Here is a 15,428-nt window from a genome sequence, read left to right on the forward strand (position 1 = left end):
CCTGCCTGCCAATGCAGCAGACAGCGAGACTCAGGGTCAGGAAGATCCCCTGGGGCAGGGCATGGCACCCTACTCCAGTATTCTTGCCTGGAGAATCCCATGGACAGAGGAGCCTGGCGGGCTAGAGTCCTTGCAAAGAGTCAGACACGACTGAAGCGACTTCGCACACACCGCACTGGGACTCGACAGCAGCCCGGATATAGAAATGAGGAAGAAAGTGACAAAGAAGGCCCCAGGCTCCTGGCATGATAAGTTAGGTGGACGGCCATGAACACTACTGAACATCGACTGCAAAGGCAACCAGAGATAGGAGTTCATGTGGTGGTGGTAACTGGGATGGGCAAAATTAGTTTCAACTTCAGACTCATTAGGGCCTGAGAGATACTCAAGTACATATATCAGGTGAGCATTTTTATGCTTCACTCAGTGCCTGGAAGAATTAAGAATTCTATTTTTTTTTAAATTTTTTAAAACTTTATTTATTTTGATAAAATAAATTGTAACATGTGGGATCTTTAGTTGTGGTGTTTGGGATCTAGTTCCCTTACCAGGGATCCAACCGAGGCCCCCTACAATGGGAGCAAAGAGTCTTAGCCACTGGGCCTCCAGGGAGGTCTTCATTTATTTACTCATCTAACTGCACTGGGTCTTAGTTGCTGCATGCAGGATCTTTAGTCGCAGCATTTGAACTCAATTGCAGCTTGTGGGATCTAGCCTCTGGTTAGATAGATCCAGATAGATAGATCTAGCCTCTGGTAATGGAGTCTAACCACTGGACCACCAGGGAAGTCCTGAGTTAAGGATTTGAATCAGTGAAAGTTGGTCAGGTTCCTCTGTGTAGATAAAACAAAGGTTAATTCAGATGAAACCTTCCCTTTATGTAGGTTCCTCGAAACCTTCCTTTTATGTAGGTTCCGTAAGTTCCGCTACATATAGTAGTGCCTCCCTGATGAGTCACAAAGCTGTACCTGTAAAGTCAAATATGGGTTCTCCTTAATCTTTGAATATGTTTCAAGTAGTGAGTCAGTTAGGTTCAGATACATTATAACAGAAAATCCGAAGTAACAGTGATTTAAATAATAAGAAATTTATGTCTCTCTGGACTGCAAGGAGATCCATCCTAAAGGAGATCAGTCCTGAGTGTTCATTGGAAGGACTGATGCTAAAGCTGAAACTCCAGTACTTCGGCCACCTCATGTAAAGAGTTGACTCATTGGAAAAGATCCTGATGCTGGGAGGGATTGGGGGCAGGAGGAGAAGAGGACGACAGAGGGTGAGATGGCTGGATGGCATCACCGACTCAATGGACATGAGTTTGAGTAAACTCTGGGAGCTGGTGATGGACAGGGAGGCCTGGCATGCTGCAATTCATGGGGTCGCAAAGAGTCGGACACGACTGAGCGACTGAACTGAACTCATCCACAAGTAAATAATCTAACCTGATTCCATAGTCCCCAGTCCTGGAGTTCCTGTTGTGAAGGAGGAAGGGAAAAGATAAAGTGCATCCCCCTCCCCCAGCTGAATCAGCCTCTTTTTTCAGTCTTCCTGCAGGTCTTAGACAACATTTTGCTTTTTATCTCACTGGCCAGAACTTAAGTCACATGACCACACTTCCCTACAAGGGAAAATGGAAAGTGTGGTCTTTTGTCCAGGTACACCACCACCCTAAATGAAATCTGAATTTTCTTACAAAGAGACAATCAATTTTGAGCAGGAACCTAGGAGCCTCTGGCTCAGGCTGACGCTTTTGTCAGTGAGGTACACAAATTATAGCTATGGCAAAACATAAATGATAAGATGAGAAGAAACAGAATATTAATCTTTGAGTATCTTCCAAGCTGTATTACGCTGGTTTCTCTCACAAGTATTAATGAGGGAAAATGCCAAAATAACTTAAACAAGAAATTATTGGATCATAACACTGAAAACCTGCCTGGAGAAGTGGGGTATAGGCTTCTGAAGTTGCCACCACTCCAACTTTATTTCTGTATGATTCTCTCAGCTCTTCCCCCTTCTTGGTGTTACTTTCAGTCTCCAGAAAGCTTCCTTCATGAGAACCAAATGGCCTCAAAGTTTCCAGACTTACCTATAAAATAGTATCCCTTCCAGTGCTGGAAAGATGCTGCCTATCCTAACTACTTCAACCTGGACATCGAACGAGTCTAGCAGCCTGTCAAGCCTCACTCACTTAAACCCGTAGGCCAAGCGGCTTGCTGGTGGTCCAGGGGTTAAGAGTCCGCCTTGCGGTGCAGGGAACAAGGGTTCGATCCCGGGTAGGGGAAATGGGATCCCAACATGTCCAGGCAAAAGGGGGTGGGGGGTGTGGCATGGCGCAACTAGGCGCATGCGCCACAGCTATTGAGCCCGCGCACCACAACTGGAGAGTCTGTACACAACGAAAGACCCCACAGGACATAACGAAGATCCTGCGTGCCACAGCTAAGCCCTGAGGAAGCCAAAAAATAAATGAATATTTAGAAAAAGCAAACCTGGAGGCCTGTCCTTCAACACTGGGGCAAATGTGGGAGTGATTCCAAGTAGCTTCAGACAACCCAGAGGCCTCCCTTTGAGGTGGGGATGGGTTAATTCACCAAGATATGAGGATAGTACACAATGAATTTTGTGAACTAGTAATCTACAAAATACAATGGAAATTGTTGCCCAATAATATGAAAATGCTTAATCTATTGACATGTACCCTGAACTGTACACTTAAAAATGGCTAAAATGGTAAATTTTGTAATGTGCATTCCCCACAAAAAAAAGAAAGAAACAATAAAGCATAATGCAGGAAAAGTGAAAGACCCCCTTGCCACACGTAACCAATGTTAGCGGTTTGGAGCATATGTTTTCTTAAAGAGAAGTTATCACAGAATAAGAGCTATCCAAATGTGCTTGATATTGTCATTTCATCTGTATTTTTAAAATAACTTTTTTCTTCACGGAACCTTATTGAGAGTTTGTGAACTAGCAATGTGGGTAATGCAATTTGAGAAATTCTATTCTGAGAGCAGCACATTGCACAAGCTCTACTGAGAGTCAAGCCAGGATCTCTGTGTGATGGTTATCCTGTGTGTCAATTTGACTGGGCTAAGGGCTTCCCAGAGAGCTGGTAAACATTACTTCTGGGTGTGGCATTACATTTGAATCAGTGGACTGAGTGAAAGATGGCTGTCACCAATACAGGTGGGCATCATCCAACCCACTGAGGGACTGAACACAAAAGTCAGAGGAAGGCTAAATACCCTCTCTTCCTTCTCGAGCGGGGACCTCCATCCTCCTCTGCCCTCGGACACTGACGCTCCTTGTTCTCTGGCTTCACACTTGGACTGGGATTCACACCAAGGCTATTCTGGATCTTCAGCCTGCAAATGGCAGATTGTGAGATTTCTTGACCTCCATAATTACTGCATGAGCCAATTCCTGTAGTAAATCACAATCAATCCGTGTGTCTTCCTCTCCCTCTCCTTTCTCCATATATATCTGTATCTATACCATGCAGTGCTCATCACTTCAGTTGTGTCTGACTCTTTGCCCCTCTATGGACTGTAGCCCATCAGGCTCCTCTGTCTATGGGATTCTCCAGGCAAGAATACTGGACTGGGTTGTCATGCCCTCCTCCAGGGGATCTTCCCAACCCATAAATCAAACCCATGTCTTCTGCATCTCCTGCATTACAGGCATATTCTTTACCACTGAACCCCTGGGGAAGCCCATCTATATCAATACATTGATATTAATATAGTGATATCTATTGATACATAGGTATTTGTTGTTTAGTCGCTAAGTCTTGTTTGACTCTGCAACCATGGACTGTAGCCCTCAAGGCTCCTCTGTCCATGGAGATTTTCCAGGCAAGAATACTGGAGTGGGTTGCCATTTTGTCCTCCAGGGGATCTTTCTGACCCAGGGATGGAACCAGTGACTCCTGCGTTGACAGGCAGATTCTTTACTACTGAGCCATCAGGGAAGCCTGTATGTAGACATAGATATATCTTATCTTCTATTAGTTGATTATGCTTCTCTAGAGAACCCTGACTAATACACTCTGTATCTTCCAGGATTGCAGCTGGCAAACCCACGTGGTATAGAAAAATTGTTACTCCTGCCTCTAGTAGTAACTGTCCTTCCATTATATGCTGGGAAATATGCTAGAAACAGGAAGACAACAGTGAACACAAGAAGTACAATTCATGCCCTCATGGCGCAGCAGTCTCCAGTCAGAGAGAAAGCATGGATCAAATAACTACAAACACAAATATAAATACTTAACGAAAATCCTGGTAAGTGCTGGGGAAGAGATGCACAGGTGTTAAACAGGGGAACTTGGCCTGTTCTGAGATGGTAGCAAGGAACTGACAATTGGGCTGACAACTGCGGGATGAGGAGTTAATGGGTAGACATGAAATGGGTGTGACCTGCAGAGGGAAGAAGCGGCCCGGGAAAGATACTCGGTCAGCAAATATTGATTTGTTTGTTGTTGTTGTTGTTGTTTGTTTTTTGATGGAGCAAATGTGTTTTAATCAACATGGTGTGGGCATATATACTGTCTTACAAGGTAGTTATTCTCAACAAAGATAAATATTAAAATTCCAGACTTACAAAACATAAGATGATCCCTATCAAAGAGAGAGTTGCAAACAATCACCTTTTACTGTATGGTTCATAAGAAGGAAGAGGGTACTTATCACCGTAATGAGAAATGCCTGGATTCCTCAGCCCTGGGAAAGGTGTGCCTCTCCTCTTAATTCCTGAATATTCAGGAATTAATAAGGGCCAGAGCGTTCCTGACAGATCCAAAACAGCACACAGGAAGCCTCTTGTTAAATGCTTCCTGACAATTCCCCCTATTTTATTATATTTGTAAAAAAAAAAAAAAAAGGTCCTGACCAAATGAGTTTGGTTAATATTAACCAAACTTATGGAAACAACAAATACGATTATCAAGACAATCACCAAAGTTACAGTTCTAGACCCGATGCTATGGGTAATACTTTGAAACCATCCTTGTGGGTCTAGCCTGGATAATTTGTTCAGCTAAAGTTTCCAAATTAGTGGAAGAGGGCAGACGTTTAGAAAAAGTTTTAAAGATTTTCTTTTGCAGTAATTGTATATTCAGAGAGGCATTATCATTGAAATGAAACTTGATTTGTTTCCAGTTGTAGCTACTATGATTGAAAGGAACAGGAGTAACACAAAATTGGCAATTAATACAAGTTACAGAACCTAAAGTCTTATTAAATTGTAAATTTCTTATGGCTGTAACAAAAGGAAGTGGGACACAGGCCTGTATGACTGATTATAGCGAAACAAATAGTTACTGTGACCACGACTGGTCCCTGTGAAATGTCCGGTCCAAGTCCCAAGTTCTCTGGTGTTGGCAGCAAGTTTTTATGTTTTATATATGTCTCATAGTTCAGGCCCAGTTTGTTTATCGAGAATGATTCGAGGAGGAGGAGGGTGTCATTCCACTGTCAAGCCAGCCAAGAAATCCTTTGTCATGGTAATGTTTCAATGTAGTGTTAGTAACCTTTTAAGCCACTTAAGCAGCATAACATAATGTTTTTTGTTCTTTCCCTAACTCTTTCCCTAAAGTTTCAGTAGTATAAACATGGTTCACAGACAGAGAAAGGGCAGCAATGTCCGAAAGTCTTCTTTTGGAGGCAAGACGAAAGCCCAAGTTTGTCGACCTGACGTTTATGCGTAATTTTCCTGGGCCCAGGCAATGGAAGGACTTCATAGCCTAAAGAAATGGTAATTAGTTTTCCCTCTTCCCCAGGGTGTGAGGGTTCCAGGGAGGGGGCATATGGGTGGAGTCATTGGTTGATACAATGGGTCTTTTCTCCGTCCACTTTATGACCTGTAATAAAGGGGGGTTGGGTAAGTAAGTTAGTTAACCTGGCTCGAGCCAGGGTCACACAGGCCAACAGAGCATAGCGATAAGAGGGTTTTCAGGACTCAGGCATTCCCTGTTGAGAAATCAGATTCTTATTAGTGAGGGTTCTTATTTGTCCCCAAGTGGGGAAATCATAGGGTTGATGTCACCGAGGGTGGTGCTTCCTGAAGATCTTTAGAGCCGCCATGGCCCATATTGGAATTTTTTCCTCCTGGGGTTCTTGTTGTTTCTTCTCCATTTTGAATGTCGGGGGCCCCCTTGGGTCGAATTTTCCGAGGAAAAAGTTTGTTGGATCCATCGGCCTCAATAGGCCCTGGGGGTCACTCCGTCCAAATCCACGTGTACCAAGTCCCTGTTTCTGGGCGCCACTTGTTGGTCCTTAATGGCTCAGAACCTGGTGGTCCAGAGACGGCGATGAGAGAGTGAAAGAAGTAAAGAGGCTGATATTCCCTGGGTTACACAGCTGGCTTCTGCGCTCCAGGGAATCAGCCAGAAATAGAGAGAGAGAGAGAGAGAGAGAGAAAGGAAAGAAAGAAAGACACGGGGACCAAAGCTCTGATGGAGCAAATGTTGCAAATATTGATTTGAACTGTGGTGTTGGAGAAGACCCTTGAGAGTCCCTTGGACTGCAAGGAGATCAAACCAATCAGTCCTATAGGAAATCAGCCCAGAATATTCATTGCAAGGACTGATGCTGAAGCTGAAGCTCCAATACTTTGGCCACAGGAAACTGAAAGAGGCCCTGGGGCTAAAGCACCATGGGCTGAGATACAGCCCTCCCCCTCCCAAGATGGTGTGAAGGCCCTTCCCATCGGCTCCTGCACCAGGCTCTCTTCTTCACTTGACAACATTAAGCCTGGGTTTCAGAACCCCTCCAGGATTCCCTGATTGCTTCTAGGAAGAGCTCACTTTTCCCAACACTCCTAGACATCATAACTTGGAAGAGTTTGGAATCCCAAGGAAGTTCTAGAACAACTCTACTTAGCTAAGGATATTCAGTCAGCAAATATTGATTTGAACTGTGGTGCTGGAGAAGACCCTTTAGAGTCCCGTGGACTGCAAGGAGATCAAACCAGTTGGTCCTAAAGGAAATCAACCCTGAATATTCATTGCAAGGACTGATGCTAAAGCTGAAGCTCCATTACTTTGGCCACCTGATGTGAAGAGCCGACTCGCTGGAAAAAGACCCCGATGCTTTTGGAAAAAGCATCTTTCCTCATTGGAAAGACTGAGGGCAGGAGGAGAAGGGACGACAGAGAATGAGATGATTGGATGGCATCACTGACTCAGTGGACGTGAGTTTGAGCCAGACTCTGGGAGACAGTGAAGGACAGGGAAGCCTGGGGTGCCACAGTCTACGGAGTTGCAATGAGCCGGACACAACTGAGAAACTGAACGACTGAGAGACTGGAGTGAGCGATGCCCTGTGGAGAGTCCTGCAAGGAACACTAAAGCCAGACAGTCTCCAATCTCAAGATGCTTACAATCTAACGTGCTCGAGCTGACCCATGGCTAATTACAAAAAAAACTACCCTGCTGCTTGGCCCAGGCAGCCTGGTGGTCTGCCTGAGAAACGGACGTGCCCGGTGAAGCTGGGGCGGGGGAATTGGAAATTAGTGTGTTGGCAGGGAAGGGAGAGGGATTTTCCAATTCTGTCACATGTAAGTGAAAATCCTCTGAAGAAATCTGGGACAATTATCTCTTCGAGGAAGGAGTTAGAAGAAGTGGGCTGGCTCAGAGAGCTGGGTCAAGGCACACGGGCAGGACCCTCTCCAGGTGGCATGCCCTGCCCTTGTGTAACCATTGTTTCCCCTGCCCCAGCTTCTGGAGAGGCCTGGTGTGGACAAAAGGGAGCTGGGTACACCATCTTGCATTCGCTGATGTAATATCAGCAGGCATTCCCAGCGCCCTCGGGACCCTCAGGCAAATGCTGCCCTATTTCCTATAACATGTGGGTTAAATGACCCAAGCCAGTGGCCTTGCAGTATCTTTTATCCAGAGAGTAATGGTTATAAAAAAAAAAAATGTGGAAGGAAGGAGAAGAGCTCTAAAGAGTATGTTTTTCCCCACTAGCCCAAGTGACCCTGGCATGACCCAGAGAGATTTCCGCAGGGTGACCTTCAACCAGGCAGTTACTGTGTCACTAGAAAGCTAATCTGCCATGAATAGGGGCATATTCTCAGAGTCCACGGGCACTTCAGTAAAATAAAAAAATGAGAACATATAAATACTCATGTCTTCTGATGCAATGATTCCAGACCTGGCAATTTGTCCCAAGGGGAAAAACGATTTATTTTGGCTGCGCCATGTGGCATGTAGGATCTTAGTTCCCTGACCAGAGATTGAAGCTGTGCCCCCTGCAGTGGAAGCAAAGAGTCAAGCTACTGGACTGCCAGGGAAGTCTCAAAATAACTCTTTTAGATACACACACTTAGGGCTATTTGTTGCAGAGGAAAAGAAGGAATCAATCTGATAATAGAAAATATTAAACCAGCAGATATCAGCTCAGCAGACTCATGTGTTCTTGGGCTTTGATGCCACTGACACGATCATGTTTTTGATCTCGGTAGTGGACACTGGCAGGCTGCCTTCACTCCCACTTCCCCAGAGCACTATGATTTCCACCTGGGTGACCATTTTCCCACAAAACAAGGCGTCTCAGTAGAATGCGTGTGCCTGCTTCACACCAGGAAACCCAAAGAGACCTGTGGAGGCTCCTTCTGCTTCTCCCTCCTCTCAGGCCTGCCACGGCCAAAGGCTGGGCCCGTGGCTGCCCTCAGCCAACCGCACGCTCTTTCCCAGGACTTTGACTCTTGAGACTAGTAAAACACAGACTAGCTTTACTGTCTGTCCAGCCAAGAGTGTTGAAAGGGACCTGCTGCCTAGCACGCTACCCAGCTTCTTATTCCCAGGATGGTTCTTCAGTCTTCCTTTAGGACCCCACATACTTTGCTTAAGTTGCCAAAATCAGGGTTGGTGGGTTTTTTTTTTGCAACCCAGGAAGAACAGTAGTTACCTACATTGGCAGTAGAAGACAATGGACCTTCAGGGAAATTGTAGGGCACTTAGAATTGGTTATCTGCCTGAGCTAGAATAGAAAACTGTTTGTTGTTTACTTGCTAAGTTGTGCCCTACTCTTTTTACAGCCCCATGGACTGTAGCCTCCCAGACTTCTCTGTCCATGGGATATTTCCAGCAAGAATACTGGAGTGGGTTGCCATTTCCCCCTCCAGGGGATCTTCCCAACACGGGGATAGAATGCCAGTCTCCCGCATTGCAGGCGAACCCTTTACCGACTGCGCCACCAGGGAAGCCTGGTTATCTACTGGAGGATCTAATTCCTGGCACAAGGCTCCACTGCACTTTCTGGCTCTGCTTTGATAACCACGAAGTCCTCATATTCCAAAATGCGAAGCAATGAGATGACTGGGCCTCCACTAGCCTGAACCTCTGAGAGACTATGAGAAGCAGATATACTCATTGACTTGCATAGATTAGGTAACTAGAGTAAAAAATAGACTCTTGCAGGGTAAGCAACAAGCTTTGGGAGTTGACTGTTACCACAGTATAGCCTGTCCTATTCTAACACAGAAGAATTCCAAGATCTTAGGAAGGGGGAAGAATGTCGCTAATAGGATTGAATAATACATGCAAGAGAAAGCCAATTTTCAAAAAAATTAAAGTTTTCTTTATTTAATGGGTACAGAGATTTGTCTGGGATGATGACAGAATTCTGGAAATAGTGATGATGGTTGAGCAACATTGTGAATGCTCTCAATGCTACTGAGTTGTACACTTAAAAATGGTTTCAGTGGTAAATTTTATGTTACGTATATTTTGCCACAATTTAAAAATAACCACATTTTTTTTTTCTATCAAAATCTTCCAGTAATGCTATGGGTTGGAAAAATAGGCATTCATATATTGTTGGTGTGAAAATAAATAGGTACTTCTTTATGAATGAAATTTTGGTAATAAAAATAAGGAAGCCCTTTGATTCATTTATTCCTCTTCTGGATATTTGACCTCAAATTAAAAAAAAATAACTTACAAAGATTTATATAAAATTATCATGACCCCAGCATAGTTTTTAAAAGCTAAAAATGTGAGACAGTGGATCATGGGGGATTGGTTATATAATTTAAGGTATATTCCTATAATTGCGCACTATGTACCTAGTTAGAATTATAGTACAGAAGAATGTTTAATGAGGAATACTGGAGAACTGCCCCAATATAATATTAAATGAAAAAAATACAAACCTTTGTTCTTGAGCAGTGAGTTCCTAGATATGTTTAGTTTGACAGTATTGATTTTTGTTTTTTGTTTTTTTAAAAAATTATATTTATGTACGTGGTTGTCTAGGGTCTCAGTTGTGGCATGCGAGCTTCCATAGTCACAGCGTGCGAACTCTTAGTTGTGGCATGTGGAGTCTTAGTTTCCCAACAAGGGATCGAACCTGAGTTCCCGCCAATGCATGGTGATTCTTAGCCAGTGGACCATCAGGGAAGTCCCAGTATTTATTCTTAATGAATGTATGCTGACTTTCTGTTCATGAAATTGTTTTCTAAGATTGTTAACCATGGTTGCATGATTACAATTAAAAGTTCTCTAAATATCTCAGGATACAATTTATCTGGGGATAAAAACAAACTCATTAAAATAAATTTTAAGAAGATCTCCTCCTATTTCTCACCTTTCTTGCATTTCGGTTCTGTCCTGCCATAACTCATTTTCCTCTTTCCATCTGAAGGTAATTATTGAGAGAAGAATGGAGAAAAAGAGAGTTTGGTTAGTTCTGCTTCTGTTATCTTTTTCACATTACATCATCTTTCCCCAGAGTCTTCGTGTTTTTGTTCTTGCTATGAACATGACCTTAAAAGGACCCTTTTTGTTTTTCTGCTATTTTTCACATCTCTAAGCTCATTCTGGATCTGCTTTTTCAGATATTCCTAGTTAAGGGTCGTGCTTAAATAACATACTTCTCACTGGTATTTAGATAAATGTACACATCTATCCATTATCTCATATTTTTGGCACAGTAGAGGAATGCGTCTGCAGCCACTTCTGGTTTTTTTAAGATATTGCTCTTTCTTCCCTGTTGGAGTTATTATGTTTTAAAGTGTTAATTTATTTGGCTGTGCCCAGTCTTAGCTGTGGCATGGGAGCTCTAAGTTGTGTCATATGGGGACTGGTTCCCTGACCAGGGATGGAACCCAGGCCCTCTGCACTGGGAGTGCAGAGTCTTAGCCATGGGTCCACCAGGGAAATCCCCCTACTGGAATTATTTAAGACAATCATCTTCAACTTGACTTACAGGAACCCCAAAAGTATGTAAAAATTTCCCAAGAAGTACTGTTGGCAGGGAAAATTTTATTTCCAGATCCCCAATTTCCATTTGGCCTTTTGCCTAAAATTGATCTGTTTGAAAAGCTATCTTACAAGTTCTCCTGCCCACCTCCCCATTCACAATAACCCTTTTCCCAAAGAAGAGGAGAAGGTAGAAAATCATACTGCAAGTTCATTCATCTGCATCCTTGTTCTGAGATGTAAGATTCTCCAGGGTAGCAGGGGACAGTTTCAAATATTTTTTCTGGAGGCCTTCTGTAATGATTAACCCACCGCAGTGCTTTTGTCTTTCCCTGTCTTTTGCACATTTCTGTTAAAAGTAACAGTGGCCTTAGAAACTGTCCCATTGAGATATTCTGAATATGTTGAGGTGAGATGGCAGGAATGATGACAATTTTCCTTTATCAACTTGCCTCTCCCATCTTCAAATATAATTAGGGAATGCATGGTCCTTGAGGGAGAAACACATGAAAGCAAAGCAAATATTCTTAAGAAATACTGAACACTGGGACATCCCTGGCGGTCCAGTGGTTGGGACTCTACTCCACTGCAGGAGGCATGGGTATGATGCCTGGTGGGAGAACTAAGATCTTGTCTGCTACAAGGTGCGGCCAAAAATTAATAACAAAACAAAAAAAGAGAAAGAAATATTGGACACTAAAAATGACTCTCCTTTTTGAACAGAAGCTTTTTTTTTTTCCTTTTGGTCTCTCCTCAATAGTCCACTCTAGAATGTGTTGTCAGCTAGAAAGAATGGAAAGAAAAGCACCTTTGAACAGATTAGTCATGCTGATTCTTTAAAGTATAACTGGAATGTATAATGGCTAAGATTTTTGAGACATGATGAATAAAGCCTGTGCAGAAAAAGTTCACATGATTTATTTCAAAATGTTTGCATTATTAAAAAAAAAAAAAAAGGTAGTTAAAACTTATTTCATTGGTTCATAATAGGAAATAGTTACTGATTTACTGACTCAATCTTTCTGGATCTCAAGATTCCTCTTCTGTAAAATGGGGATAATAATCATACCCCTTCACTGAGGCTTTTTTGGAGATTAAATGAGTCACCCTGTAATCTCTGCAAAACATGTAGGAAAGTGCCTGGTGCAGAAGGGCTGCCATGCTGTCCCACTCCCCTTTGCCAGTCTGCATTTCTTCATCTCTTGGTCTGGACTCACTCCCTTGATCATCTCACCCACTCTCCTGGCTTTTCATATCATCTATGTGCCAATGATTCCCAATATATGTTTTCAGCACCTGCTCACCCTAGAACTCCTGATTCATACTCAACAGCCTACTGGAGCTCTCCACCTGGCTATGTACTTAGACATCTCAAACTCACTCTCTCCAAATGGATTCCTGCTCTTGCCTCTCCCCAAGCCTTTCCCCTGTCACTTGATGTCTACACCATCCTTCCAAGTGTTCAGGCCGCCAGAACATAGGGTTAATCTGCACTGCTTTCTTTCTCTCGTCCTCCACATAGGGTCTGTGTTCCTGCAGAGAGATCCAGAATCTGACCACCACTCACTCCCCCAATGATGCCCCCTCTGCAAGCCACTCTCACCTCTCTCCGGGGTCACTGCCACAGACCCCACCTGGGTTCTGCCTCTGCTTTGGCTCGCTGACAGTCTGTCTTCAACAGGTCAGCCAGGTTGCTCCTTCTAAAAAGAAAACCAGGAATTCCCTGGTGGTCCAGTGGTTAGGTCTCAGCGCTTTCACTGCCAGGGCTGGGGTTCAATCCGGGGTTGGGGAATTAAGATTCTGCAAGCCACATGGAGTGGCCAAAAGGAAAAAAAAAAAATCAGGTTGTATCTTTCCCTTGCTTAAAATTCTTCAGTAGGTCCCCTCCCATACAGAACACAATAACAACTTTTCAAAAACTATATATATATTCCTGCACATACATATTCATTTTTTAAAAAACTGTAAAAATATGCATCAAATTGTTGCCAGTGGTTATCTTAGGGTGGTAATATTACATGTGATTACTTAAAACTATTTGCCTTTAAAAAAAAACAAAACTATTTGCCTTTTGACCCAACAATATTACTCTTAGTAATTTATCTACAGGAAATAATAGGATATGCCCAAAGATATATGTTCAAGAATGCTAGTCACAACAATATTTATGCTAGGTAAAAATTGGAAGTAGTTTAAGTGGTTAACAATAGGAAAGTACAGTTGACCTTGACTAGTTATGGGGTTAGGGTTGCTGACCCTCCTTGCAGTAGAAAATCCGAGTAAAACTTGACCCTCCTCTCACGTGGCTCCTCCACATCCACGGTTCCTCTGTATCCACAGTTCAGTATCCTCAGATTCAGCCAACAGCGGATCAGGTAGTTACTGGTTGAAAAATTCTGCATATAAGTGAACCTGCACCATTCAAATCTGTGTTAGTCAAGGCTCAAGTGTAGCCTAATCAATTACATTATAGCAAATGATGGACTAGATGGCATGGTGGACCTTACTTTTAGATTTTTAGATTTATTTATTATTTATCTGGCTGTGTTAGGTCTCAGGAGAGGCACATGGGGTCTCGGCTGCGTCAAGCGGGCTCTTTCACTGCAGGATCTTTTGCTGTGGCACGCAGGCTCAGTAGTCGAGGGGTGACCTCAGTTAGCTGCTCCACAGCATGTGGGATCTGAACCGACCAGGGATCAAAGCTCCATCGCTTACATTTCAAGGTGGGCTCTTAACCTCAGGATCATCAGGAAATCTCTGACCATAATTTTTTTTAAAAATTAGTAACACACTATTAATGATAAAAGATTATGAACCAACAATACAGTCTGAGATTAACTTTGCAAATTAAAAAATGTATATGAAAAGAGAGAAGAAGACAGTAAGGATATGCACCAAAATATCAAAGGGAGTCATCCATAGGAAACAGACACAGGTGGTGGCTGTGATCTAGAGCTACACAGCCATGGAAGGCCTGCTACTTCCTATTAACAAACCTGCTTCGAATTCACAAACTCAGAGCAAACGTGCAAATTCTAATCAGCACTTCCTGCACATTCTACTGTATCAGCTTAAGCAACCGTCTCTTTTATAGCCTCTAGATGCATTCATACAGTATATCACATAAATAAGAAGATATTTAAATCTGAATTTATGGTAACAAAAATTATTCTTATACTGCATAGTTAGCAAGAAAAAATAAATTAGGAATAAAAGGAATAATGAAAAGGAATTTAGGCCTTTTAAGTCTTGCCAGATTAGAACAGGTTAAGCTTTTTTTTGCAATGACTGATAAGAGTTTCCTAAGCTTCTTATCAGTTTTTAACCTGTTTGAAAAAAGTAGTTACAAGTGCAGGAAATAAGATGCTTGGCAGGCTCGGTGACTAATATCCAGTTTCTAATTTACAGTTTGATTTTTAAACGTTGAGCTTAAAAGTTAGCTCTTAGAATTTTAGGTTTCATGTGTTTCTTGTTACTTATGGAATGAAGTGATCAAAGGAAAAGAAATTCTACATTCATAACTGCATTTCTTTTCTATTCAGCCTCAGAGATCTTCACCCAAGGACACATTGATACAATTCAGAAGTTTAAGAAGTCATCTCTCTTTCTTCTTTACATAACTGAAGCATAGGTACTATTCAAGTTACCAACTCATTTTCATTGAAAAGTAAAACAAACAAGTGAAAAGCAGAATACGAAGTTCCTAAGTAGTAGAAGAAACCACAAGGCGATCAGAAATGACCCGAAAGCCAAGCTTGCAATTTTTTTCATGAATTAAGTAATAAGGTCAACCACAAAAGGTGTCAGGTATGCAATAAAATAGGCTGACTTCAGCACATTCCTTTGTTTTATCACTTGGTTTTGATATTAAGGCAAGGAGACTGCCCTTAAAAACCCACATATTGAATACTGAGAACATGACATTTCACCAGACTTTGTTGCAAAACTAGAATTGTGTGAGAACATTGCCACTTTGTTCTTTTGGAACATGAAGCAGAATTTACCAAACAAAGGTCTGCATGAAAGGCAGGAAGATCTGATTATGTGCTTATGAGCTTAAGGCTTTCTTCTTCTTCTTTTTTATTTTTTTCATCTGGCATTCTTTGAGAACAAACTAAAATTCTCTTGTTTTCTGGAGAGAAAGAGAGAGGTAGAAATTACCTAATGTAAAATGTGAGCTTCTACCAGTATCAGAACAAGGAAATCAACTCCATGCTTGGTT

Source organism: Cervus canadensis, chromosome 1 (assembly GCF_019320065.1).
Source record: "Cervus canadensis isolate Bull #8, Minnesota chromosome 1, ASM1932006v1, whole genome shotgun sequence".
NCBI lineage: Eukaryota > Metazoa > Chordata > Mammalia > Artiodactyla > Cervidae > Cervus > Cervus canadensis.